The following is a 27245-nucleotide window of genomic DNA, read 5'->3' as shown; positions in this document are numbered from 1 at the left end:
TCCATAAATCACATTTTGGGCTATAGTCCCTAATGAATATTATCAGTACATATGTTTTTAAAAGGCCATGTCAGTAACTTTCAATTAATTATGCCTCAGCTCATAAGCACCGAAGCAAATACATACTCAGGTGAGTGTTGTACTTTGAATTAAATACTTAAATGAGACTACTCCCTTTGACTAAAATACCCCATAAAACTATCATGACTCTTAAAAGTAGCAAAGCCAAAGGGAAGAAAAAAGCTTGAAAACATTATTGATCACTTCAATTGCTTAATATTTCTAGTATTGGAACAGGCAGTCAATGAGAAACACTCATTAGGCCAGAGAAGAAAATTAACACTTATTACAAAGAATTTTGAAAAGCATAAACACTTACCAGGAAGACACTTCAGCCCTTTACCAAGTTGTTTCATTAATATCAGAAATAAGACAGAACTGTCAAGAGCTCACTGGCAGAGTTTCATTAAGTAGCTGTTTTTAAGGAAGTGCTACAAAAGGGGATTTTTTTTAAAAGATACAGTGCCTTCATTATTTCTATTTCATGATATGGCCAGTGGACACCAGAGGCTATTATTTTGAAGAGGCACAGAATATTTGTATCCTATGGGCCAAAAGCATTAGAACAAATCCCATGAAACCCGCCTGCCACCGAGCATAATTTGTGGCTCCTCCGGCCTACACAGCCCCACTGGGCACCTCTGACCTGTACAACCCTTGTCCACCTTTCTTTTTCTATTACTCCTATTATTTCTCCCCTGATTCTGGAGCCTACGTTGCTTTTCTTGCCTGAACTATTAACAGCCTTCACTCTGGTCTCTTTCCTCTCAAACCACTTTACTTCTAATGTCGTTCACTGATCGCCCTACTTAGAGATCTTAAAGGCGCAGACCCTTGCCCTGGCATTCGAGGCTCCTCATTCCAGCCTTAATCTTACTTACCACCATGCATTTAAGAGAAGGAAATGAATCCATGCTATGGTCTTCCCTTCTTACCTGGATCCAGTAACAACTCCAAAACAGGAGAAGCTTCTGGGTAGTGATCTGATTGGACATGCTTGAAGCTGCTGCACTTATAGATCAGGTCCAGTTCTCTTATTTAGCTTGAAGGTTTATTTGGGATGGTTTTTGGTGGCTCTGATGGAAATTATTGGGGACTTCCTCCACCTATAATGCTTCCTTCCCAGCCCATCCATCTGCCCATTTACCTATTTTATCTTACCTGTCCATCAGAGGCCAATCTAACATTTAGGTATAGTCCAGGTGGAAATAACTTTCCTCTCTGAAGCGCAGGTAGGCAACACCCTTAAGTAACTGTAACCTTCCGTCATTTTAATAGATGTCACATTTAGCCAGGGGGAAAACCACCTAAGAATTTTTTGTAAATGTTATGGGTGGGGAGAGAGATTTTCTGTTTTGCATAGTTGGAATCTGAGCTCACCTTTGATATGGGACTATTGTTCTACACCAATTACTTTTTTGACCGAGTTTTATTATGCAAATGTAAACACACATCCCCTCTTCTGAAATGTAGATGTTTAAGTAAAAAGTGTATAAAACCAAATCGCTAATGTTGATGAGTTTTTAATCTGTATCATCGCCAGTCTACGCCCTTTTCGTGCCACTTTATTTTGTTTGGTTCATTTAGTCAACAAATATATATAAATGAGCTCTTTGCCGGACACTGTCCTGAGTCCAGGGACCACAGCCCTGAACAAGTTCTGGTGAGGAAAAATGATTTTTTTTTTAAAGCAAACTAGAGAAGTGTTATTAACAATAAGTACTGAGAAAACAGTAAGAGAACGGTCATAGTAAGTGTATACAGTCATGGTGAATGGTCACAAAAATTCTAAGGGAGTGTGTGTGAGCTGAAATCCAAGGATAAGAAAGAGTGAGCAAAAGAAAAGCAGAAATGCAGCGAAGCACCTCTAGTCAGAAGAAACAACAGACGCCAAGAGCCTTAGGTGGAAATGAGTTTGGTTTATTCAAGGCACAAACAAGAAAGCCAGTGCAGCTGGAGCAAAATGAGTGTGGGGTCCAAGAGGCAAAGTTAGCGAGGAAGGAGGAAGGATCCAGATCAATCCACACATCAAGCCAAAAAATAATATAAAACTTTTTCAAGAGAATCTAAACATCACATATGATAGTAGTTACCTCCTTAGCTCCATTTCACAGATGAAGAATCTAAACCGAGGATCAAAGACATTTCATGATTTTTTTTCTAAGGTCCAATTGCTAGTGAGAAATGGGCTGGGCTGGGTCCAGATTTAGGCCCAAATGACTTCATGCACACGCTCTCAACCACGTTGGAGCCCTATGTCCGCAGATTAGGTTCCACTGGACTAGGGTTCTTAGTCCCGACGGCAGACTTCATAGCACCCGGCAGATTCTCATAGTAGTACAGGCTTGTTATGTATTTGAAATCAATGGAAAAAAGTCAATTTTCTAAGCCAACATTTTCCCCAACAGGTGTCTCCAAAGTTTTATTCTGCAAGATATAAATAAATGGACCCTGAAAAAGAGTTGAGCAAAACCAATGAGCACATGATGTTTTGGGGGCACAATTCTACATTACAGATGAAAAATAAAAATGCAGTTTTGAGTCCTTTGTAAAGATAAAGTATGAAAATGCTTTCAGCAACTTAAAAAAGAAATGATACACTGTCCTTTTAGCATTCTAGAGAGTAAGGCTCCTATTCCTTGAGAACCTGATGAAAGCTACGATGAGCTCTTTCTCCAGGAAAATGCCATCAGCACATTTTCAGGCAAACTCTCTCAGTCAGGCCAATAGAGCCCACTTTAGGAACTCCTACTGTATTATAAATATTTTCAAAGCCTTCTTATCTAAGGACTGCTTCTTGAGACACTTGTACCCAATACACACACAAAGCATCTTTTTAGGGGTGGTCATTAGTGTTTCTGTTCACTCTAGAAATGAGCTGAGTAACAAGAGCTCTACAGAGAGGATCCCTGATCAACAGATTCTTTTTTGCAGAAGTTCATTGTCCTCAGTGGCAACTGATATTATTTTAGAAAATTGTAAGCAACAGATGTGGTGGAGTCTAAATCCTATGGTGCCAAGCTTCAGGTGGAAAATTGCTTTTTCTGAGGATAGAGAACTTCAGAACCCAAGAAAAAGAGACTAAATTCAAGCTCTTATCTTTCTTTGCAGTTTCTATTTAAATAATTCGATTCCGGGCTTCCCTGGTGGCGCAGTGGTTGGGAGTCTGCCTGCCGATGCAGGGGACGCGGGTTCGTGCCCCGGTCCGGGAAGATCCCGCCTGCCGCGGAGCGGCTGGGCCCGTGAGCCATGGCCGCTGAGATTGCGTGTCCGGAGCCTGTGCTCCGCAACGGGAGAGGGCACAGCAGTGAGAGGCCCGCGTACCGCAAAAAAAAAAAAAAAAAAAAAAAAAAAAAAATTCGATTCCTTAGGGGACTTAAGAAGTGGGTCTTAATCTTAGTAAGACCTCTGAAAACCTAATAAACAAATAATTTTGCAAGACCGGGAAGAAGGTGCTAGAAAATTTGTTATGTCTCAGTAGAATTCATAGAACCGTAGGTTATGAGACAAATAGCTAATCTTCACCCTCATTTTAATAATAACTTCTACTAGATTACTCTTTGAAATTTATTGAGACTTGTTTTGTGGCCCAATATAGGGCCTATCTTGTTCCATTTGCACTTGAAAGAATATGTGTTTTATAGTTATTATATGTAGTGCTGGATAAATGTCAATTCGATCAAGTTGGTTGATAACGTTATTCAAATCATCCATATCCTTACCGATTTTTTTCTCTGCATTTTCTTTTTTTTTTTTTTTGGTACACGGGCCTCTCACTGTTGTGGAGCACAGGCTCCGGACGCGCAGGCTCAGCGGCCACGGCTCACGGGCTTAGCCGCTCCGCGGCATGTTGAATCTTCCCGGATCGGGGCACGAACACGTGTCCCCTGCATCGGCAGGCGGACTCTAAACCACTGCGCCACCAGGGAAGCCCTTCTCTGCATTTTCTATCGATTACAGAGATTACAAAGAGGAATGTCAAACTATAGTTGTGGATTTGTCTATTTCTCCCTTTAATTCTGTCAATTTTTGATTTCATGTATTTTGAAGCTCTATTATTAAATGCAGACTCATTTAGAACTGTTATGTGTTCCTGATGAATTGAGCCTTTTATCATTATAAAATTTCTCTCTTTCTTTTTTGCAATCCTTTCTGGTAGTCCTTGAAGTCTGCTTTGATAGTAACCACACTAGCTTTCTTATCCTTTTCACTTTCAACATGTTCTCTTTATCTGTCTTTATATTTAAAGTATGTCTCTTTAAAGCAGCATAGAGTTGGGTGCTGCTTTTTACCTAGTTTGATGATCTCTGCCTTTTTAGTGTTCAGTCCAATTTAGTAATTACTGATATAGTTAGGATTAAATCTACCATCTTGCTATTTGTTTTCTATTTGTTCTGTTTATTTTTTGTTCCTTTGTTCTTCCTTCCCTGCTTTCTTTTGGATTAAATAAGTATTTTATTATTTCATTATATTTCCTTCATTAGCTCTTTATAATGTCATGGTAAAATAACGGTATGACATACTTCTGTAATTTATCTTTAGCGGTTACAATATGCATTCTTCATTTATCAAGTCTACCACTATTATACCACGTCATGTATAAGAAACTGTTATACCACTTCATAAGGTAAGAAACTTACCACAGTATAATTCCATTTACATCCCCTCCTATCCTTTGTGCTACTCCTGTCACATATTTACTTCTACATAGGCCAGCATAATAGATTATTTAACCCTCACAATAATGCCCTGGGTTCCAACTGTGGCTCCATTGCACCTATCTGTGTAAATTTGGACAAGTTATTTAACCTCCCAGTTTCCTCTATAAAGTGTAGATAATGATTTTACTTACCACATAGAGTTATTGTGAAAATCTGAGTGAATTTATGTCATGTACTTTGGACAGTCCAAGCATTTAATAAATGTTGAACGAACGTTAGGTCCTGCTTTATAAGTATTGCAGATGAAGTAACAAAGCCTCAAGGGAAGTTAAATGACTTAAGATCACACAGTGAGTGATAGAAATGAAGGCTTTCAAACCAGTTCTATCTGACTCCAACCAAAGCCTTTTAACCATTCAACCAGAATTTGCTTCCTTATCTATGGAGTAAGACTGAGAACAAGCATGAGAACAAGAATTCGCTAATGGCCTTATGTCAAAGGGCTCTTGAGAGGTTTTACTGAGATAGCATAGGAACAGAGTAGTAAACACACCCGATGGTAGCTATTAGTCACAAAACTGCTCCTATTTACCACACCTGGGACCCTCACCACACCTGGGACCTTCACCACACCTGAGACCTGCAGCCACCTGGCAAGTGGCAGAGCCAGGACTCAAACCCAGGTCTTTCCTGCCATGTCTGGTGCCTCTTCCCAACAACCAGGTTGTGTAAAAATTCTCCATAACAACATGGTAAATCAACTATACTCCAATAAAATTTTTTTTCAATAAAACTTCTTTAAAAATTAAAAAAAAATAGGCAAAGGCAAGAAAACGAATTCTCCATAGGCTCTAGTATTTACTGTAATTACTGTAATAGCTCCCACCACTGCTCACACCAATGGAGGAAACTCCTCTGACACAGGACTGGTAAAAAAAAGCCACCCAGCTCCACAGAGAGGCGGGGAGCCAGCAGATTTACTCTCCTGCTTTCTGTGGAGGCGCTGAAGGAGTGCTGGTTTGTTAGTCCTGTGTTCAGAGCCATGACAGAGCCTGTGCAAGGGCTGTCTCTAGTCCTAAAACAGCTAAGTTCTGACAACCTACTGGTGTACCTGCTGCATTCTAGGCAGGCAGCGGTGAGCTAACCCATTGTGAAATTTGTATACATCTTTATCTGGAACCCCAAGAGCAAGAATGCCTCTCCACTTCAGCCCTTCCAGCCTCAGAAGCTTCTGAACCTAAACCATTCACTGGCCTGGGAAAGGGAAGAGGAATGTCTCCTCCCTCTTACTGGGGTCATCATGCATATTTTCACTTTCTAGTTCACTAAGAAGACAGGCTTGCAAGTGATTCTGCTTCATCTCCAGGCCCTTTTGGCTAGGATTTTTTTTTTTCCTAGCGATTTGTGAGTGGCAATTCCCTATGTTTTAACAAAATCGGTTAGCTGGGCAGATATCTTTCATTATGGAGAAGCGGCCTCCCATTCCCACAGAAGTTAACTGGGTAGGGAACTGATAGGGACGGGGTGGGGAGGGGATTCTCTGAGCTCAGAATAGTTTGGGAAACTGACACATTAATGGGATCCCAAGTTACAGCTGTGTGCCTATAACAGCCTAGACGTTTCTGGTTCCAGTTACTAATCGTCATGATATTTACAGCTTCTCTGTATTTAACTTTTATCAGATAACTACAATTAGCAATGAAAAGACTCACTAAAAGAGAAATCTGTAGAGTGCCTTTGGTATGGTTAGAAAAGAGAGAAACCTTTCAAAGACTTTCTTCAAGGGGTTCTCAGTACTGTTTTGCTCCAGTTTTTTACAACTTTCCTATAATCTTCATTATAACAACCACGATAATATAACCTTACACTTTCATAAGATTCTGTCATTTCCAGCATTCTCTCTGCTATAGTACCTTGCCAACTTTGGGGGGCAGGTGGAGGGAGCAAATCTTACATGTCTTTTGCTTTCCCAAAGCAGGTGGTAAAACACTATAACACAACATAGGGCTTCAGTGGAGGTTGGATGGGTGAATGAGTACATTGTATCACTGAACTCTCACAACCGCCCATAACGCTGGCAGGGCAGGTGTTATTCCCATTTTGCCGGTGAGGAAACTGATGCCCAGGGAGATCAGAGGTCACTCAGTGAGTGAGTGTTAGGTTTAGAATTGGGATTTCCTTGTTCTCAATTCAGCTTTTCAGATATCGTCTCTGGGGAACATTGGCAGATACCAACTAACTTTTTTTTTTTTTTTTTTTTTCCGGTACGCGGGCCTCTCCCTGTTGTGGCCTCTCCCGTTGCGGAGCACAGGCTCCGGACGCGCAGGGTCAGCGGCCATGGCTCACGGGCCCAGCCGCTCCGCGGCATGTGGGATCTTCCCGGACCGGGGCACGAACCCGCGTCCCCTGCATCGGCAGGCGGACTCTCAACCACTGCGCCACCAGGGAAGCCCTGTGGTGGCTTCTCTTGTTGCGGAGCACGAGCTCCAGGCGTGCGGGCTTCAGTAGTTGTGGCTCGCAGGCTTAGTCGCTCCGTAGCATGTGGAATCTTCCCAGACCAGGGCTCGAAGCCGTGTCCCCTGCACTGGCGGGCGGATTCTTAACCATTGCACCACCAGGGAAGCCCCACAAATCCATCAACTTTGACAGAAGGTTTTGTTCTGTTTTTAATGCTGTGGTTGAGATTAACAAAAATTAAGAAGTCTGACAATACTAACTAAATGAAGAAGATGTGAATCAGTGGGAATTCTTCACATTACTGGTAGGAGTCTAAATTGGGACAATCATTTAGGAAAATAACTAGTTATTAGGAGTATACACAAGAGATACTTTTGTACGTGAATGCCAGGATATATGTAGAAAGATGTTAGCAGCCGTGTTAATAATGGAAAAGCTCTGCAAACAACTCATCTCTCTCTCTTTCTCTTTCTCTCTCTCTCTCTATATATATACACACACACACAGGATAGATAAATAATACATAGATATATACATATATACACACTGACAAGAGAATGAATAAATTGAGGTGTGTTCACATAATGGAATAATATACAAAAGTGAAAATGCAATAACACAGAAGAATCTTGAACACATAAAGTTCAGTGAAAAAATAAAACCCAGAAAAGCACTTAGAATATGACAGGATTTTTACAAGTTTCAAAAATAAACAACTAAACGATATATTTTTAATCAGCTTTTCTTTTCTTTGTTTCCATTTATCACCTATGTATCTATGTATCTTTCTATCTATCTATCTTTATATGGTGTGTGTGTAAACCAAGTGAATAATAAACACAAACTTAAAGACAGTGAATACTCCCGGGAATAATAAACACAAACTTAAAGACAGTGAATACTCCCGGGACGGGGCAAGCAGGGAGATGGTCTAGGGAGTAACACACCATTTATTTAAAATGTTTTAGTTTTTGGACCAGGGGATGGTTCATTAAAGTAAAAGCATACATATGCTTTTATGTGTTTCAAATAACATACTAAAATAGTAAACAATAGACAAAGAGAACAAGGGATTACAGAAAGGTTATCTAACAAAGCAAATGAAATTCCAAAAAAGAAAATTCTAAGGAAACAATTTTGCTTCGGGCAATGAAAACACTCATCAGTCAGTGTTATAAAACTACATTTTTATTTTTTTAATTAAAAATGTTTTTTAATTTTTAAAGTTTTTTGGCTGTGCTGCGTGGCTTCTGAGAGCTTAGTTCCCTAACCAGGGATCGAATCTGTGCCCCCTGCTTTGGAAGCGTGGAGTCTTAACCACTGGACCACCAGGGAATTTCCCCAAATTACATTTTTAATTCTATTAAAACTCCTGCATGATTTAAATATAATCTATAAATTTATGACAGAAATAAAGACATATGGCAGTAATAAAGATGTATAAAATTTAGAAAACCAGTTCTGTCCTTTTCACCTCAGCCTCCAATCAATTCCTAGCGTTATTTCTTACTTGAAGCCCTAAACTCAAATGGGAATAATTTTGTCATCAGATAACACAATACCTCACATATGAACCCCAGATTCATGTTTCTTGGCATGCTACTTTGGAAAAATATAAAAGCAGACCCACCTGGTTTTAAATACATTTAGTAAGGCATCTTATTTTGTTTAATGAGAAACCAAAGAGCTCAGTTATTTTTCTTTTGCGTTCATGGTGTGAATTCCCAAGGTTTCTGTGGAAAAGAGGAAGTTAAGATTCAGATTCTAGTTGTCAGATCTGCAGTACTAGATGCTACTGTGCCAGAATGTTCATGAATTTGAGAGGATCATTATCAGTTGAGGTCCAAGTGAGAGTCTCCAGGAACTTGGAAAAGGGAAAATCTTGCGCCCATTAGGTAAAACAGCAAGAAGAATAAAACCAACCTCAAAGTCTCCTGAAAGAGAAGGGCAAGGAGGAATATCCAAAAGGAGAATGAGTCATTCAGATGGGAGGGCTGCTACTGAAGGAACAGCCTATTCTAGAACAATCCAAGACGTATCCAGAAGGAGAAGTAATCCGCTTCTGGGCAAAAGAATCGATATTGTGGTGATAGATGCAGGGCGTGGTAGCACATGAGTATTAGAATACTGCAGGAATCTCTAAGACCATCTTTATCGTGAGTGCAGAGCCAGATTAAGGGTGGGCCAGGCAGAACGACAACCTACAATATCTAAATCTAAAATAGGTAAGGGAAATGTTTTTGGTTTTATTTGTTTTTCTGGTTTTCAGCAAAATCTTTTATTTACCTCCTGTTCTCCAACTACGTCACATGAACACAGGTAGCCAGGTACCTTTGTAAACGTAGAGCACTCAGTATGAATAGAAATCATGCACCTCAGTGATTTTTTAACAAGAAACGTAATGAGTAAAAAGACTTCAGGTGTGTTTGAAATGTCTGCCCTTTACTGTATTCCAATCACTGAATATTATCTGTGTCGAAATTTTACTCAAATGTAGACATGTTTTTTGTTTTTTTGTTTTTGGCCTCGCTGCGCAGCTTGCAGGATCTCAGTTCCTCAACCAGAGATTGAACCCAGGCCCCCAGCAGTGAAAGCACAGAGTCCTAACCACTGGACCACCAGGGAACTCCCTAGACACTTTTTCTTTGCACACTTGCTAGTAACTACCTAGTGTGTTTCAGATCGTGTTTACTTCTGACAGTTGTTCTTCCCAGAAGCTGCTGGTCTTCTTGAGGACAGGATTGTAAGTAGTTGGGAAAAAAGGTTTAATAAACTCTGGGCTAGAGGTGAGAAGTGAGACCTCTGAGACACACCCTCTTGTATCCATGGCGGTCTCAGAGCTGCCTTGATTTATTCCTTCAAATAGATGCTGTTCTAGATGCCAGGATATATCAGTGGACAAAGAAAAAATTCCTGTCTTTGTAGCATTTCTGCAGGGGGAGACATAATAAACATGGGCATGATGACTAAGTAAATTACATAGCATAGTAGACAATAAGTAGTTTATGAAAAAAGGAAAGCTGAGTAGAGTAAGGAGAAGCAGGAAGGGGAGAGGTTCCCCTTTTAAATAGGCTCATCAGCCATGCCATATTACGATGGTAGCATTTGTGTCAAGACTGGAAGGAGGTGAGGAAGTGAACCGCTCAGCAGCCAGTGAGACGGCAGGTCAAGGGCTGAAAGACAGGTTAGGACCAAGGGCTTCTTGAAGGAGGGAGAGTCACACTTCATTACTGGGATTATATTGGTTGCTTGGGGACACTGAAGAAAGTCATCTTTATTCCACCTTTCTTGCACTCAGAACTCACTCCTAAATGTCACATTACTATTTCAGGCATATTGATTTGAGTGTGCACAAAATTGATATGCCTACTCAGGCTGCCCACTTGTTTCTCTCTCTTCTGATGCCATTAAACATTCAGAGTGGCTTGCTGTGGTGGCGGAGGCATAAGTTTTCCCTCTAGCTTTGGATTGAGAGCTCGTAAGCTTCTACACTGCAATTAAGTCAAAATTGGAAGTGAAATTACACTGCTTGGAATTTTAGCCCAGTTTGTAGCTATCATTTTAATCCCCGAAATTGGATTTAGGGAATCTAAGTTGCAAATGCCCTGTGGCACTTTTAGATAGAAGATAACACAATGGCTTCTACACGGTTACTTCTACAGTGTTTCAAATATCATGCCCACAGGTATTAAAAAATCATTAAGCCCCTAAGGAGATTAGGCAATTTGAAGGGAAATAAGTAGTAACAACAGAAAATAGAGGTAGCCACACCCTGGGGCTTCTGATATTGGGGTTGTCAGCCACAGGCTTTAAAATAATTATGTTTGATAGTGTTTAAGGAGATAAAACACAAGATTGAAAATCTCAGCAGAGAACTGGAAATTATTATTTTTGTTAATAGCAGACGTTAGGGGCATGACAGATGTGAAGAAAAACCAAATAGAAATTCTAGAACTGAAAAATGCAATAACCTAAAATAAGAACTCAGTACATCCATTCATGTCTTCTATATTCTATAAAATACAACAAACCAAAATAATTTTGTTGACCTTTTCAAAAAAGTTTGACCTTGTTGATTCTATTGTTTGCTGCTTTTCTTCTATTCATCCTCACCTTTATTATCTCCTTCCTTTCATTCTCTTTGGATTTATTCCATGTTCCTTTTCTAATCTCTTATTTGAGATACATGTCTTTAATGTTTGTTTGTTTGTGTTTGTTTTTTTAACTAATGTGAGCATATAAGGCTAAAAGTAGCATTTTTGCTCTATCCCACAAGTATTATTTTTTCTTTTTTTTTGTTTTTGTTTCATTTTTTTTCTATTCTATAAGTTTTGATGCAGAGGGCTTTTATTATCATTCTGTTCCAATTATTTATTAACTTTTCATTATTATTTCTTTTTTACCCTGGAGTTAATGTTTTTGATTTCTAAATACAATATCTCAAGGGCTTTTAATTTTTTTAAAAAATAAATTTATTTATTTTTGGCTGTGTTGGGTCTTCATTGCTGCACATGGCCTTTCTCTAGTTGCAGTGAACGGGGGCTACTCTTGTTGTGGTCTGCTGGCTTCTCATTGTGGTGGCCTTTCTTGTTACAGAGCATGGACTTTAGGCACATGGGCTTCAGTAGTTGTGGCACATGGGCTCAGTAGTTGCAGCACGCAGACTTAGTTGCTCCACGGCATGTGGGATCTTCCCAGACTGGGGGTCAAACCCACGTTCCCTGCATCGGCAGGTGGATTGTTAAACACTGCGCTACCAGGGAAGTCCTTTTAATATGTTTTTTGTTATTAATTTTTAACCCTGAGACCATGTTCTCTAATCATTCACTATTGAGTTAAAAATTAGTAACAAAAACAGAACCCGACAAACTTTCTCTGTAAAAGGCCAGGTAGTAAATATTGTAGGCTTTGCAAAACAATGTATAGTTTCTGTGGCATACCCTTTTTTTTTTTTTTTTTTTTGGCCACACTGAGCGGCTTGTGGGAATCTTAGTTCCTTGACCAAGGATCTAACCCCGGGCCTAACCACGGGATCACCAGGGAATTCCCTTCTGTGGTATATTTTTTAATGGAATGTTATGTACCCATTACAATGACTCATTTTTAAAATATCAATATGGAACTCTAAGCTACATTATAAAATAAGAAATGCAAGATGCTAGTGTATATATGATAATTCAATTTATATTTTAAAGGCTATATTAAATATTATACGTACTTACATATGCATGGAATATCCTAGAAGGATACATAGGAAATTGTTAAAAATGAGCATCTCTGGGGAAAACTAGGGTTTGGGTACCAAAGATGGGAGACTTACTTTTCACTATATACTTTTTGGTATTCTGAATTTCTTTTTTACAATTTGTATTACCTAGTTAAAAAAGTATAAAACCTTTTAAAAATTATAGGCTGACATTTTATCATACAACACTATTTTTTTTCTTTTTGCGGTACGCTGGCCTCTCATCATTGTGGCCTCTCCCGTTGCAGAGCACAGGCTCTGGACGCGCAGGCTCAGCGGCCATGGCTCACGGGCCCAGCCGCTCCGCGGCATGTGGGATCTTCCCGGACCAGGGCACGAACACGTGTCCCCTGCATCAGCAGGCGGATTCTCAACCACTGTGCCACCAGGGAAGCCCCTAGAACTTGAACTTTTAATATAGCAACTAGGATTGCTGTTGTTCTTAGTTCATAGTTCAAGGTAGCCAGCTTTATTTATTTTTGCTCCTACATGCTATAGACTAAAAATATATTACCAGAAAGAAAAAAGAAAATTGTGTGCCAAAGTGGTTTAGAAACCAAAAGTCAGAATTTAATCTCTACATTAAGCTGAATATTGGGGAGGTATACACTCAGAAATTAAATTGTGAAAACATTAAAACACACAAACACACACACACACACACACGATATTGACAATTTTCTAAAAAGATAAAAATTGCCTATACTGATAAAAAAAGTTTTTTAACCATTCTTAATAATTTCTCCTTATTTATTGTTCTATCCCTGTTATAGACAGCATCTTCAAACATTTCCTAAAGTTTATCACAAGTTAAATATTATGTTGACATTTTTAATATTAGTCTTCCTGTTCCACCATTATAATACTTTTGAAAATCTTCAATATTTTTATTTCACTTTTTCAATCATTTTCACACATCCCAATAACTTTTTTCTTAATTTCAGTCATCACTGTTTCCATTTCTTTTATTATTTTTTTTCAGATCAAGATCTGTAATTCTTTTGCATCTGTGATTCAATGCCCATCCTACCATAAAAGGCCTCTTTAACTGTTCACTTCTGTGTTATATTCAGTTCAGTTTTTTAAAAAAATCAGCGTTATTGAGGTACACTAAAAGATAAACTGAGGCACATTAAAATTTACAAGAGTTTATTTGCGCAAACATCAATTTCCAACATGAAAGTGGTTAGAAAATTGTTAGGAGCACCCTACCAACAGGAGCTAAGAGAAAGGTTCTTGTGGAGCAGACAAGGAAGCAAAGCAAGAAAGTTATTTGATTGGCTGTAGCTTAAGCATTTGCTTGTTTTGGGGGAGGCTAGTTGCCTGTTTGCGATTGGTTGTTCTTAAATCTTGTCTTCTTGGATATGAGAGCATTTCCAACTGATTCTGGCTTAAGTTTTGGTTTGTTTATGGAGGCTACGAAGGCATTAGAGCCACCTCAGCATAAAATAGTCTTTTTGTTTAGCTACTTTAACAGATATAATTTACGGTCAATAAAATTTACCCATTTCAATATATAGCTCTATTTAATATTGTACTAGAGGTCCTAACAATTGTAATAAGGCAAGAAAGAGGAATAAAAAAATGTATAGACTGAAAAGGAAGAAGTAAAATTGTCTTTATTTGAAGATGATATGATCAGGGAATTCCCTGGCAGTCCAGTGGTTAGGACTACTAGGTTAGCTTTTACTGCCTAGGGCCTGGGTTCAATCCCTGGTCAGGGAACTAAGATCCTGCAAGTTGTGCATCTCGGCCAAAAAAAAAAAATGAAGACGATATGATCAGCTATTTATACAATTCTAAGAAATCCACTAAAAAACTGCTGGTTCTAGGAAATGAATTTAGCAAGGTTGCAGAATATGAGATTAATATACAAAAATCAATTGTATTTCTATATATTGACAAGAAACTATTGGACATTAAAATTTTTTAAATATCATTTATAGGGACTTCCCTGGTGGCGCAGCAGTTAAGAATCCACCTGCCAGTGCAGGGGACACAGGTTCGAGCCCTGGTCCACAAAGATCTCACATGCCATGGAGCAACTAAGCCCATGCACCACAACTACTGAGCCTGTGCTCTAGAGCCTTGCTCCACAACAAGAGAAGCTACTGCAATGAGAAGCCCGCACACCAGAACAAAGAGTAGTCCCCACTCGCCTCAACTAGAGAAAGCTCGTGCGCGGCATCAAAGACCCAATGCAGCCAAAGTAAATAAATAAATAGATTTATAATAAAAAATATCATTTATAATAGCATTTTCAAAACATAAAATACTTAAGGGTAAATATGTGTAAGACCTGAATACTGAAGACATTCTTGAGAGAAATTAAAGAGGACCTAAATAAGTGGAGAGTTATACAACGTTCATCGATTAGAAGACAATATTGTTAAGGTATCAAATCTCTCAAATTTAATTATAGAGTCTAGACAATGCTAATCAAAATTTCAGCACATGACTTGTAGAAATTGACAAGCTGATTATAAAATTTATATGGAAGTCCAAAAAATCTAAAAGAAAACAATTTTTCAACAGAAGAACTTTTGTTAGAGGCATCATAAAACTACAGTAATCAATATCATAGTGTGATATTGGCATAAGAATAGGCACAGATCAATGGAACAGAATAGAGAGTCCAAAAACAGACTTACACTTGTATGGTTGATTATTTCTTTAAAAATGAAGCTGGGGGCTTCCCTGGTGGCACACTGGTTGAGAGTCCGCCTGCTGATGCAGGGACACGGGTTCGTGTCCCGATCCGGGAAGATCCCACATGTCGCAGAGCCGCTGGGCCCGTGAGCCATTGCCGCTGAGCCTGTGCGTCCGGAGCCTTAAAAAAAAAAAAGTAAAAATGAAGCTGGAATAATTTGATATCCAGATGGGAAAAAAGTGAACCCTGATCTTTGCCTCATAACATATACAGAAATTAGTTGATTAGTTGATTCAAAGATTTGAAAAGGTAAAACTATAAAACTTCAATAAGAAAGCATAAGAGAAAAATTTAATGCCCTTGTGTTAGGCAAAACAAAAAAAAATTTTTTTTTGGCTGTGCCGTGTGGCATGCGGGATCTTCCCTAACCAGGGATCAAACCCACACCCCCTGCAGTGGAAGCACGGAGTCTTAACCACTGAACCACCAGGGAAGCCCCAAAATTTCTAAAATAGGACACAAAACACACAAAACCTAAAAGAATAAGAATTGATAAGTTGAACTTCACCAAAATTTAAATCTTGGCTCTTCAACACCCATGAATAAAATTAAAAGCCAAGCCACAAACTGGGAGAATACATATGCAAAACCTATTTCTGATAAAAGTCTTATAGCTAGAACATTAAAAAATTCTAAAACTTAATAATAAGACTAAAATCCAAGTTAAAAAGGGGACAAAATAAAATAAGGGGACAAAATTTTTGAACACACATTTCACTAAAGAAAATATATGAACGATAAACATGAAGTGATGCTCACCAGCATCCTTGTCGTTGGAGAAAAATGCAAATTAAAACCACAATGAGCTACTCTACATGTACACTAGAATGGCTCTAATTAAAAGGATTGAAAATTACCAAATGTTAGCAATGATATGCAGCAATCGGAACCCTCATATATTGCTGGTGGGAATGTAAAATGGTATAGCCGTTTGGAAAGTAATTTGTTAGTTTCTTATAAAGTTGAACATGCACCTCCTGTTATGACCCAACCATTCCACTCCTAGATATTTGCCTGAGAGAAATGAAAACATGTTCACACAAACACTTGTATGAAAATGATCATTGCAGCTTTATTCATAATAGCCCCAAATCGGAAATAACCCAAATTTCTGTCACTCATGAATGAATAAACAAATTGCTGTAGAGCCATGCAATGGAATTTTACTCAGGAGAAAAAGGAACAAATTATTGATATACACACGTTCAACATGGATAAATCTCAAAAGCTTTATGCTAAGTGAAAGAATCCAGGCACAAAAGACTACAAACTTTAAGATTCAATTTATATGAAATTCCAGAACAGGCAAAACGATAGTGTCAGAGTCCAGATCAACAACTGTCTAGGGTTGGGGAGACTGGGAGAAGGGACTGGCTGCAAAGGAGCACAAGGAAAATTTGAGGGGAGGGGGGTTATGGAAATGTTCTATATTGTGATTGTGGTGATGGTTACCTAACTGTATACATTTGAACCAATAATAATCAGAAGATATGATGAACAACTTTATGTCCATAATTTAAAATTTATATGAAATGGGCAAATTCTTTGAAAAACACAACTTACTGAGGTGACATCAATAGGAGGGTTTTTCTAAACTAAGTACATTTGTGAAAAAGAAGTTAATGCTGGCAAACAAACCAGCGTCATACATGTCAGAAGTGTGAAGAGGGTACAATTAGGACTTTTTTTTGTTGTTGCTGTTTTGTTTTGAGCTAATATATTGAAACCATATTTATCCCTGCATTTTTTTTCGTTTTTTGTTTTTTTGGCCACACCGCACAGCTTGTGGGATCTCAGTTCCCTGACCAGGGACTGAACCCAGGCCATGGCAGTGAAAGTGCCGTATCCTAACCACTAGACCACTAGGGAACTCCCTATCCCTCCTTTTCTTAGGAACTTTATCAATGAATACTATATCGTTTTCAGAAAAAATTCAGCTATATTTCTATATTTGTTTACCAGAAACCGGGAGACATGTATTGTTCAAATTAATTATAAAAGCCCCCCAAAACTAATTATAAAAGCACAAAAGAAAAACAAATGATTAAATATATTAAGGACATATATAACTCAGTATGAAAATAAGTATATACCCAAGATATTAAAAAATTATGATAGAAAGAACAGTCTCAAAGAATTTTTTTTCTTTCATCCTGTCTTTGCAATTCCCAGTTTGGCTTTGGTAGAAAAATCAAATCTTACTTAATATGTCTTTATGAACATCTGGTAGTGGGTAAGAGAGAAAGACAGGTCTCTGGACTGAAGTTTTGGTTCCTTTAAACAGAAAACTATTAAAGAAATTATACCCCCCCTATTTTTCTTACACTTAAAAAAAGATAAAGCTAAAATTGAATCTGTGAATTATTGACCTTGCTTCTGTGTATCTGCACTCATTCAAACTCATTAACATACTATATTTCCTCCTGTAAGTCTTCTCATCTATTTTTGCTCTTTCTTTTTTCTCAACTTAAGAAATCAAGAAAAATCGTTAAGAGCTCAGACTCTTTTTATTTTTAAATTTTATTTAGTTTTGGCTGCATTGGGTCTTTGTTGCTCCACGTGGGCTTTCTCTAGTTGTGGTGAGCGGGAGCTACTCTTCGTTGAGGTGCACGTGCTTCTCATTGCGGTGGCTTCTCTTGTTGCAGAGCAGGGCTCTAGGCGCACGGGCTTCAGTAGTTGTGGCATGCAGGCTCAGTAGTTGTGGCTTGCAGGCTCTAGAGCACAGGCTCAGTAGTTATGGCACATGGGCTTAGTTGCTCCGTGGCCTGTGGGATCTTTGCAGACCAGGGCTTGAACCCGTGTCCCCTGCATTGGCAGGCAGATTCTCATCCACTGAGCCACCAGGGAAGTCCAGAGCTCAGACTCTTAAGGTTGGGGACAGACTCCTTGGGTTGAAATCCTCACTCTGCCATTTTCCAAAGTCAATTTTTCCTATGCCTAATATGAATAACAATAACAACATCACTGACATTATTTATTATATGGCCCAGAGGGGTTAAGTAACATGGCCAAGGTCACATAGCACTATCTACCTGGAAAAAGCCTCACCTCTATGGAAATACTTTGCAGAGGCAAATTAATCCAGACCCTCCCATTCAAATCCGGGAAAGCAAAACTACATTCAACCCACCAGTGTTGATTGCATGTGTAGAAACAGGACAAGACTTCTGCCCTTTGGACCTTGATAGTCTCAAGAGGAGGTGAATGAGGAAACAGTCCAACTAGTTACGCATGAGAAATGACATGGGAAAAAAGTTCGGGGAGCTTAGTTTTAAGCATGGATGTGGGGTGAGGGCCTGGAGTGAATCAGGAAAAGCCACAAAGAGGAGGAATATTGGAAAGGGAGCCTTAAAACACACTCTTCAGAATCATCTTGAACCAATGGACTCTGCCAATGTCTGCTAACACAATTTTTGTAGTAGCCCTTCCAAAGTGGATTGGCAAAGCTAGTCTGGTGTACATAGGGTGACCAGCTGTCCCTGTTTGCCTGGGACTGAAGCATCTCCCAGGATGTGGGACTTTCAGTTTTGAAACTGAAGAGTCAAAGCAACCCTGGGCAAACTGGAAGAGTTAGTCGCTGCTGCAGAAGTAAACTATAACAATGCTTGCTAACATCTGTTGATTACCCGTAATGCGTTAGATGCACACTGTTCTAGGAATTTTCCACGTTTGCTCATTTAATTCTCCCAATAACCTCACCCCCATTTGAATACTATCATTAGCTCCATTATGCAATGAAGGAAATCAAGGCACACAAATTCTCAAGGTCATGCTTCCGGGAAGTGTTGGGACCAAACCCAGACATTGTCCTGCTACGGTTGACCTTTTTCACTATTGTTCTATCCTGGGCAAACATCAAAATAGCCAGCTGCTGAGGATCTTGGATCCCCCAGGAAAATGGGAAAGGTCAGACCTGAGAACCAAAGCATTAAAAATGTCTTTTAGTTTGATCCCAGCATCTCTAGACTCCCAAATCCATGACTCTCTAGGGCAAAATTCCTCCTGCATTGGATGAAGTTCTAGGTCCTTAGGACAGTTTGCAATGGGTTCTTACTTGTTCCCAGGCAACTATGGTTTAAATGGGACTCAATCTCAACACTGCTTAGCTAATATTTTTATCTCTTTTAAAAAATAATTATCATTAGTTGAGAATGTACTATGCACCTGGCATTGCTCTGAACGCCTTGCCTATATTAAATCATTTAATCCTTATTTCTTGCATTAGTCATATACATGCCTGCAGAAGAAGAGAAATTTGAAAGTTAGCTTTTCATCTTCTTTCAAAATTGGTGATGGCTAGTTGGATAAAATAAGTCCATGGGGAATGGAACATATATTGATGCTTCAATGAGTATTTCTCCTAGTATATAAGTGATTTTGTTTTCTCAGAACTAATCTCTGCTTTTGCAATATTCTGATTTATAACCTATTTGTGTCCCTTTTAAACACAACTTCATTCTCCCAGTCAAAGGTCTTCTATGGAAGTGTTCTTGGTGATTTAGAAACTCGTGATCTTGGTGTAAAGGAGCTTTGGAAATGTTGTTGATTGCTTGCTTGTTCTTAAAGTTTTTATCAGGCAGTTTATATGCCCTCCATGCTTTAGGGGAGAATGAGAAACCACCAGCATCTGTGGTCTTTGTTGAAAGATTGACTTAGAGCACTAATGCTTTGAGGGAGAATGGATTTGAATGGAAGGGGCATTTTTTCCTAATTCTCACCCATCCATCAGATCCTTGGATTTCTGTTGCCAGAATGCCCTTACTTTCAAATGGGATTTCCATTTCTCCTCAATTTTTATGTTGCCATAGGACAAACAGTCATAAAAATTCACGTCCCCTGCCAACCACCCCACTCAGAAACTTCATTATTTTCCTCCTTCAAAACTTCTAAGGAAGGAGAAACCATAACTTTCCTTTGAAAATCAAGCCCAGTGAATCAAAAACCTTTATGGTAAGGGAAGGCAATCACAGCTTGGATTCTTCCAGTCAATCTCATCAACAGTAAATTATATTTATAGCATTCTGTACACATCATTGCCGAAAATGTACTGTCCTGTGTCCAGAGCAGTGCCTGGCACCAACCAATAAATGCTTCTTTTTGAAACCTTTGTATTTTAAAATAATTTTAAACTTTAAAGAGCTTCAAGAACAGTACAGCTTCAGCAATTGTTAATGATTTGCTACATTTGCTTATCTCACTTTCTATTTTTTATCCATACATAAAATTTTAATGAATCAACAAACATCATGCTCCTTTATGTCTAAATAGTTCAGTATCTATGTCCTTTAAACAAGGACATTCTCTGATATAGCTGTGAAATAACAGAAGACATATATTGGTCTCTGCCCCCAGTTCCTGATACAGAGCTACTGAAACCTTTGTAAATTCCTAAGTGATAAGACAGAGCACTAGGCACATCTTTTGTTCTATTGAGGTGACTCTGGGTGGGCTCCTGGATGGCTCCTAGAGGCAGGCTGGTCACGAGAAAGACCAAGCCACGATTAGAAGCTTGGAATTTTCAGCCGCACTCTCCATCTTGCAGGAAGAGGAGAGGGATTAGAAACGAAGTTAATAATTGATCATGCCTACGGGAGGAAGCCTCCATAAAATCCCAATAGCGGGACTTCCCTGGTGGTCCAGTGGTTAAGAATCCGCCTTCCAAGGCAGGGTATGCAAGTTCGATCCCTGGGGGACCTAAGATCCCACATGCCGCAGGGCAACTAAGTCCATGTGCTGCAACTACTGAGCCGTGCCACAGCTAGAGAGAAGCCTGCACACCACAATGAAAGATCCCGTGTGCTGCAGCTAAGACCCAACACAGACAAAAATAAATAAATAATAAATATATATTTTTTTTAAGTTAAAAAAAAATCCCGATAGTGTGGGATTTGGAGAGCATCCACGTAGGTGAACTCATCCACACTGGGAGGGTGATGCACCCCAACTCCATGGGGCCAGTAGCTCCCGCACTCAGGATCCTCCCGGACCTTGTTCTATGTTCTTCATTTGGCTGTTCATCTGTATCCATTATCATATCCTTTAATAAACTAATAAACACAAGTGTTTCCTTGAGTTCTATGAGCCACTCTTGCAAATTAATTGAACCCAAGGAGGGGGTCATTGGAACCTCCCATCTACAGCCAGTTGGTCAGAAGCACAGGTGATAAGCTGGGCTTGCAACTGGTGTCCGAAGTCAGTATGTCAGGTGAGGGCGTGGGGGGCAGTCTTGTGGAACTGAGCCCTTAAGCTGTGGAATCTGATGTTATCTTCAGATAAACAGTCTCAGAATTGAGTTAAATTACAGGACACCCGGCTGGTGTCACAGAGAATTGCTTGGTGTGGGGAAAAAAATCTCTTGGTGACCAGAAGCATCAGAAGTGAAGTGTTTTGTGTGAGTAGTAAAGGAGACTCACAGGGAAGAAACACACAGATGGAAAACTGAGTTTTTTCCTTTTTAATAACCATGGTGTAATTATAAGGTTTGGGAAATGTATTTCAGTTATAAGACTCACCTAACATATTGTTTATATTTGAATTTCATCAATTGCCCCCAGAATATCCTTTATAGCAATTTTGACCCCTCTTCCAGGATCCAATTCAAGATCACACATTGCACTTTGTGGCTGTTCTCTTTAGTCCCCTGTTAACTTAAAACAATAAAACGGCCATTATTTCACCAGCAAAATGAGTTTATTCAGGAGCAACAAGGACTTGCAATTCTGGAAATGCATCTGTGGTGAACCCACATACAAGTTCGGTAAAGCAAAGAAGGGGAAACTATTTTGTAGAGGAGAAGGGGAAGTTGGGAGGGACTTTTATAAACAAAATGTTCACTGGAAGAAACTGGGAGTTAGAAGTATAGTGGCTTTTCATTGGCTGACTTATGATAGTCTCTCATTGGCTGAGCTCTTGCCAGACAACGACAAAATCTTTCTTCCTTCTGCTGGTGGTAGTAAAGTAGTCACTTCCTGACAGAGATGTAAGTTGTGTCTCTTCCTGTTGGAATCTGTATTGATGTGGAGTGGTACATGCAAGAGACGTCCCCCTTCTGGTCGCCTGACTCCATTTTAGTGAAATTTCTTCTTAGTTTTCATAGCTTTTATTAATTTATTTAAATTTATTTTATTTATTTATTTGGCTGCATTGGGTCTTCGTTGCTGTGTGCGGGCTTTCCCTAGCTGTGGCGAGCGGGGGCTACTCTTCATTGCAGTGCACACGTTTCTCATTGTGGTGGCTTCTCTCGTTGCAGAGCACGGGCTCTAGGCGTGTAGTTGTGGTACGTGGGCTCAGAAGTTGTGGCTTGCGGGCTCTAGAGCACAGGCTCAGTAGTTGTGGCGCACGGGCTTAGTTGCTCTGCGGCATGTGGGATCTTCCCGGACCAGGGCTCGAACCCGTGTCCCCTGCATTGGCAGGCGGATTCTTAACCACTGTGCCACCAGGGAAGTCCCCTTTCATAGCTTTTAAATCTGCAGAAATTCCTCAGCTTTTCTTTGTCCTTCATGGCATTGACATTTTGAAGGCCAATTGTTTCATAGACTGTCCTTTCATTTGGTTTCCTCACAATTAGATTCAGATCATGCACTTTGGGCAGAAATGCTACACATACTGTGTTCTCAGTGTGTCCTATCAGGATGCAAATAACCTCAGTTTTCTCCACTATTGGCAGTATTAACAATACATGCTTCTTGAACTGAGTAGGTAACTTGAGGACACATAATCATATACATGGATTTTATAATTCTTTCTTATCCTCCATTTGTATTATTAAAAACCAATCTGTTCTTCAAAATCTTACTCTGATGAATCCCATAGGTGGGATTTAGTCAGAACGGCTGAGAGCACAGGCTTCAGAACCTGAGAGAGCACAGGCTTCAGTACCTGACACAGTGGTTCAAATCCCTGATTCCACTTAGCAATTGTGACCTTGAACAAATTGACCCCTTAGTTTCCTCATTTGGAAACTGATCATAATGAGAGTGTCTGCAGTTTGTTCATCTGTAATGAGGATTCAAGGATGCTTTAAATGTAATAAAGTGCTTTAAATGTAATAAAGCACTTAGCTCTTGGCTGGGCACAAAATAAGTGCTCAAAAAAGTTAGTGATTGTTATTATTATAATTAACCCATACAATGGCAAGCAGAGACAGCTGGTTCTCCCTAAAAACTTCTTGACTTCTTTTGCCATTGGGAAGGGGCCATGTGATCAATTCTGGCCACAGGACTGTAGGTGAAGTGCCATGTGCCACTTCTGGGCTGAGGACCTTACAAGCTGGTGCTCTTCCCCTGCCACAGTAACCTTGAAGGCTGCATGTTCCAGATGGAGTAGCTACAAGGTGGAGATAGGTTGCCTATTTAAACTGGTGTGGGGAAAAAATCTCTTGGTGACCAGAAGTGTCCTAAGTGTTCTGTGTGAATAGTAAAGGACACTCACAGGGAAGAAACACATAGGTGGAAAACTGAATTTAAATAAATAAGAAGTAAACCTTTTTGTCTTAAGCCATGGATATTATATTTTACTATAGTAGAATCTAACATTTCCTTGATTAATTTGAGTAGCATGTCCACATAATGTGTAAACAACGATTTGATAATTATGCAAAAGACTAAAATATACTGTTGATTCTATCCTTAATGACAGTTAACTCTGTGTTTTTACTGATACTTATTCAACAAATATTTCTTGAGCACTAACTGCATGCCTGATTGTCCTGGCAAGTGGCAGGAAAACCAGGCAGAGTTCCTGTAATCATGAGGGTGATAGTCTAGTCAGGGAGACAGGCCTTAATCAAACAATGGCATAGGCAAATGCATAAGTGTAACCAGTCTTAGGCTATGAAGAAGGGAGAGGACCACAGTGCTATGAGAGGCTGAAAGTGAGAAACAGATCTACCACTAGCAATGGGATCTTGGAACACTAGGCTTAATAGCCTAGTAGTTTCCCTGTAAAATGGGTATATTGGCCTAGCTGGTCCTGAAGGTCCCTTCCAGCTCGCATAGTCTATATTTTTGTGTGGATTCCTCTTTTTTCCTTGTGTGAGCATTTTTTAATTGAAAAAAAAAAAAAACTAATTTAGCAGAAACATTGGCTAGCACATGAGGCAATGTGACTTCTTTTCTTACTGCTAATTTAAATCCAGTAGTGTAAGGCAGCCTCCCTCAATGTTTTTGCTGAAACTTTGGAATAATGCTTACTAATCATCTTCAGGGGAACTTTGTGAGCTATGAGTAAGCAAGTTTCATTGAGTGACAAAGGCAGGAGGCTTACATCCATTTAGCAAAGATGACCCTCTCCGGGGGTAGAATTTGAAAAGCCCCTGAAGAAATCTGAGGGTGGGGGAAATATTTCCCCCTCTAGCTACCTGAATTCCCATATTATATGTAACTTCAGAAAATCCTGGAACAACAATGAAAGTTTTTACTTGGGAACAACACTGTTCTTTTTTTCTGATGCTTCAGTGTGAATGTCTTATGGTAGCTGGAAGTCACTGAGGGATAAGGAAGGGAAAGAACTCAGAAAGATCTGGAGCTTGAGGGACTTGGCCAGAAAACACAGATATGAGTCTGTGTGCAGAGGTCTTGTGCTCTAGGAAGGCCCTGGCTGCCAGGCTGAAGAGACCACCCACAGTGAAGGATCCAGGGATAACAACTCTACCTCACAATGTTGCCAAGGGCCAACAATGAGTACCTGGCATGTTTATTACCAAGGAAGTTCACTACCTTGTACCAAGCACCATAATAATGTGAAATAGTAGTCTTATATAATCTAAAGAAAGAAACAAAGTACTTTTAAGTCAGAAAAATAAGGGGTATGATTTTTCCCCCCCTGTAATGACTGGAGGTCTTTGCTATGAGTTTCATAACACTTGTATACCCTAGATAGGTGTCAAAGAGGCAAACGACAAAAAAATTAGCACAAGCTTCAATTCATGTGACTTTGATTCCCACGTTGATGCCAGCGAAAAAGCCAATACATAACTGCAAAATAACTTTAAGAAAAATTACATGACTAAGCAAAGCTGGTATTAAAAGGCCAGTTCTTCTTTTTGTAAAGGACTCGAAACTTGCTAACATAATAGGAGCAGTTTTCTCATGCCCATAGAACCATTTTCACATCCCACATCTTGCCAGTTTGGTATTTCCTTCCTTTATTGCTGAAAAGATTGTCAGACATTTTGAAAGGAGAGAAGTCAATTAAAATGCATTTAGACGGTTCTTTAAAAATGCTGATAGGACAAGGCAAATTTAAGATATCAGATACAATAAAATATGTGGGTTTTTTTTTTTTTTTTTGAGAAGGCAAGGAATCTTAGTGTTCTGTATCCTTCAGGGAAAATGCTATATTTTGTTAAAAGTAAATATGTTGTTTTCATTCATTCAAGCAAAGTAATTTACTTTACTTCATATTATTGTTGAGTTGTCTCAAACATTATGTCCACATATAGCTTGTAAGTAACTCTTCAAGGAAAAAAGAAAAAAACCCCCACATTTCTCCATGATAATACACATATCTAGGATTCTGAGGGGACTTTGGGGACCCAGTGATTTTCACAGCTTTTTCTTTTTTAATCAGTGGAACTAGTTTCTATGTTAAGACTCTCATGAGGAATGTCAATATATAAAACACATGAAAGTCGCCCTGGTGGGAGAGGTGATTGAGGACCCCAACCCAAACTCAATCCAGTATTCATTTCAAATAAACTTTGCTTCACTACTTTATCACCAGAGTCCATCGAAGTATCTGGCAGAAAGATTTGTTGAAGAAATATATTATGCTGCCTCAGTCAATATCAAATAGAGATCATCACTTATAATACATATTAGAACATTTATAAAAATAAATAAAACCTAAGTATCCATCAACAGATAAATGGATAAAAAAGCTCTGGTATACATAAATACAATGGAATACTACTCAGCCATAAAAAAGATGGAATTTTGTCACTTGCAGCAACATGGATGGATTGGAGGGCATTATGCTAAGTGAAGTAAGTCAGACAGAGAAAGACAAATACTTTGTCACTTATATCACTTATATGTGGAATCTAAAAAATACAATAAACTAGTGAATATAACAAAAAAGAAGCAGACTCGCAGATATAGAGAACAAAGTAGTGGTTTCCAGTGGGGAGAGGGAAGAGGGGAGGGGCAACATAGGGCTAGGGGCTTAAGGGATACAAACTATTAGGTATAAAATAAGCTACAAGGATATATTATACAACACGGGAAATATAGCCAATATTTTATAACTATAAATGGAGTATAACCTTTAAAAATTGTGAATCACTATATTGTACACCTGTAATTTATATAATATTGTACACCAAGTATACGTCACTAAAAGAAAAAAATAAATTAAAAAATAATGTAATAATGGAAACTATTTAGTGTATTATTTTCAATAATAGTAATTGGCCAGGTAACAGCCTTAAGACACATTTTAGTACTTGGCAAAGCAAAGTGAATTCGTTTTCATTTGAGAAGTATATTTTGAGTTGGAGGGACGGAAGACTTTAATATCAATTAATATCAGTCCCCTGTTTGAACACCCCAGACCCGCTTCTTTCCATCTGTGGTACTTAACCTCACTTTCCTCAGCTGTAAAGGAGAACAATAACATCAATTTTGATGTCCATTAATAAAACCCCCTTTTTTCCATGCATACCAATAGGGTTCACATGAGGTTAAGGGGACTCTATAGCAGTGCCTCGTCGTGTGTGCTTACAGGATGGGAGGTACGGAGGGGGTGGGATGACCCATCTTGAGCCAATGAATAGAGTGTTATTAAATGGATTGAGACCCAACTGGGAATATTTGGACTTTAGCTGCAGAGGGTCTACCAGTTTGCATGAAAGACTCTGGAGCTTCCTAAAAAGGCTCTTATTCCAAGGGAATTAGTTACTGGAGGAGAGAGCCAATTTCGAGTGTTGTGTGTTGTCTATCACTCAGATTTGAAGAACTTGTGCATCGTGTCAAAACCAAGAACTGGACAAGCTGTTTTGACACAAAAGTTTTAGTAGGACATCGTAGGGGAAGGAATGTCCTGTTGTTCTCTGTAGTGCAGTGATAGTGTTACCGAATCAGGTCCGGCTGCTCGCTGCTCAAAAATCAATACA

General features: G+C 39.2%; 1 protein-coding gene across 5 annotated transcripts in view; it reads right to left on the bottom strand.

The window, feature by feature from the left end:
- SPIC (Spi-C transcription factor) overlaps positions 1 to 27245 on the bottom strand; it is a 50254-nt gene that overhangs the window by 12271 nt on the left and 10738 nt on the right. The window contains exons 2-4 of one of the 5 annotated variants that reach the window (XM_060025463.2): positions 15075 to 15253; positions 8809 to 8911; positions 2154 to 2511 (exon numbers count right to left, since the gene is read on the bottom strand). The gene's annotated coding sequence lies outside the window, so the exon portion shown is untranslated. Of the gene's footprint in view, positions 1 to 379; positions 407 to 1239; positions 2512 to 8808; positions 8912 to 15074; positions 15254 to 27245 lie in introns of those variants that run through there. The other 4 variants (XM_060025462.2, XR_009521243.2, XM_060025464.2 and 1 more) reach the window with 4 other exon arrangements.

This window comes from Delphinus delphis, chromosome 11 (assembly GCF_949987515.2).
Source record: "Delphinus delphis chromosome 11, mDelDel1.2, whole genome shotgun sequence".
In the NCBI taxonomy this organism is placed as follows: Eukaryota; Metazoa; Chordata; class Mammalia; order Artiodactyla; family Delphinidae; genus Delphinus; species Delphinus delphis.
The sequence above is the reverse complement of the archived record's forward strand: the minus strand, read 5'-3'. Positions and strand labels throughout refer to the sequence as shown.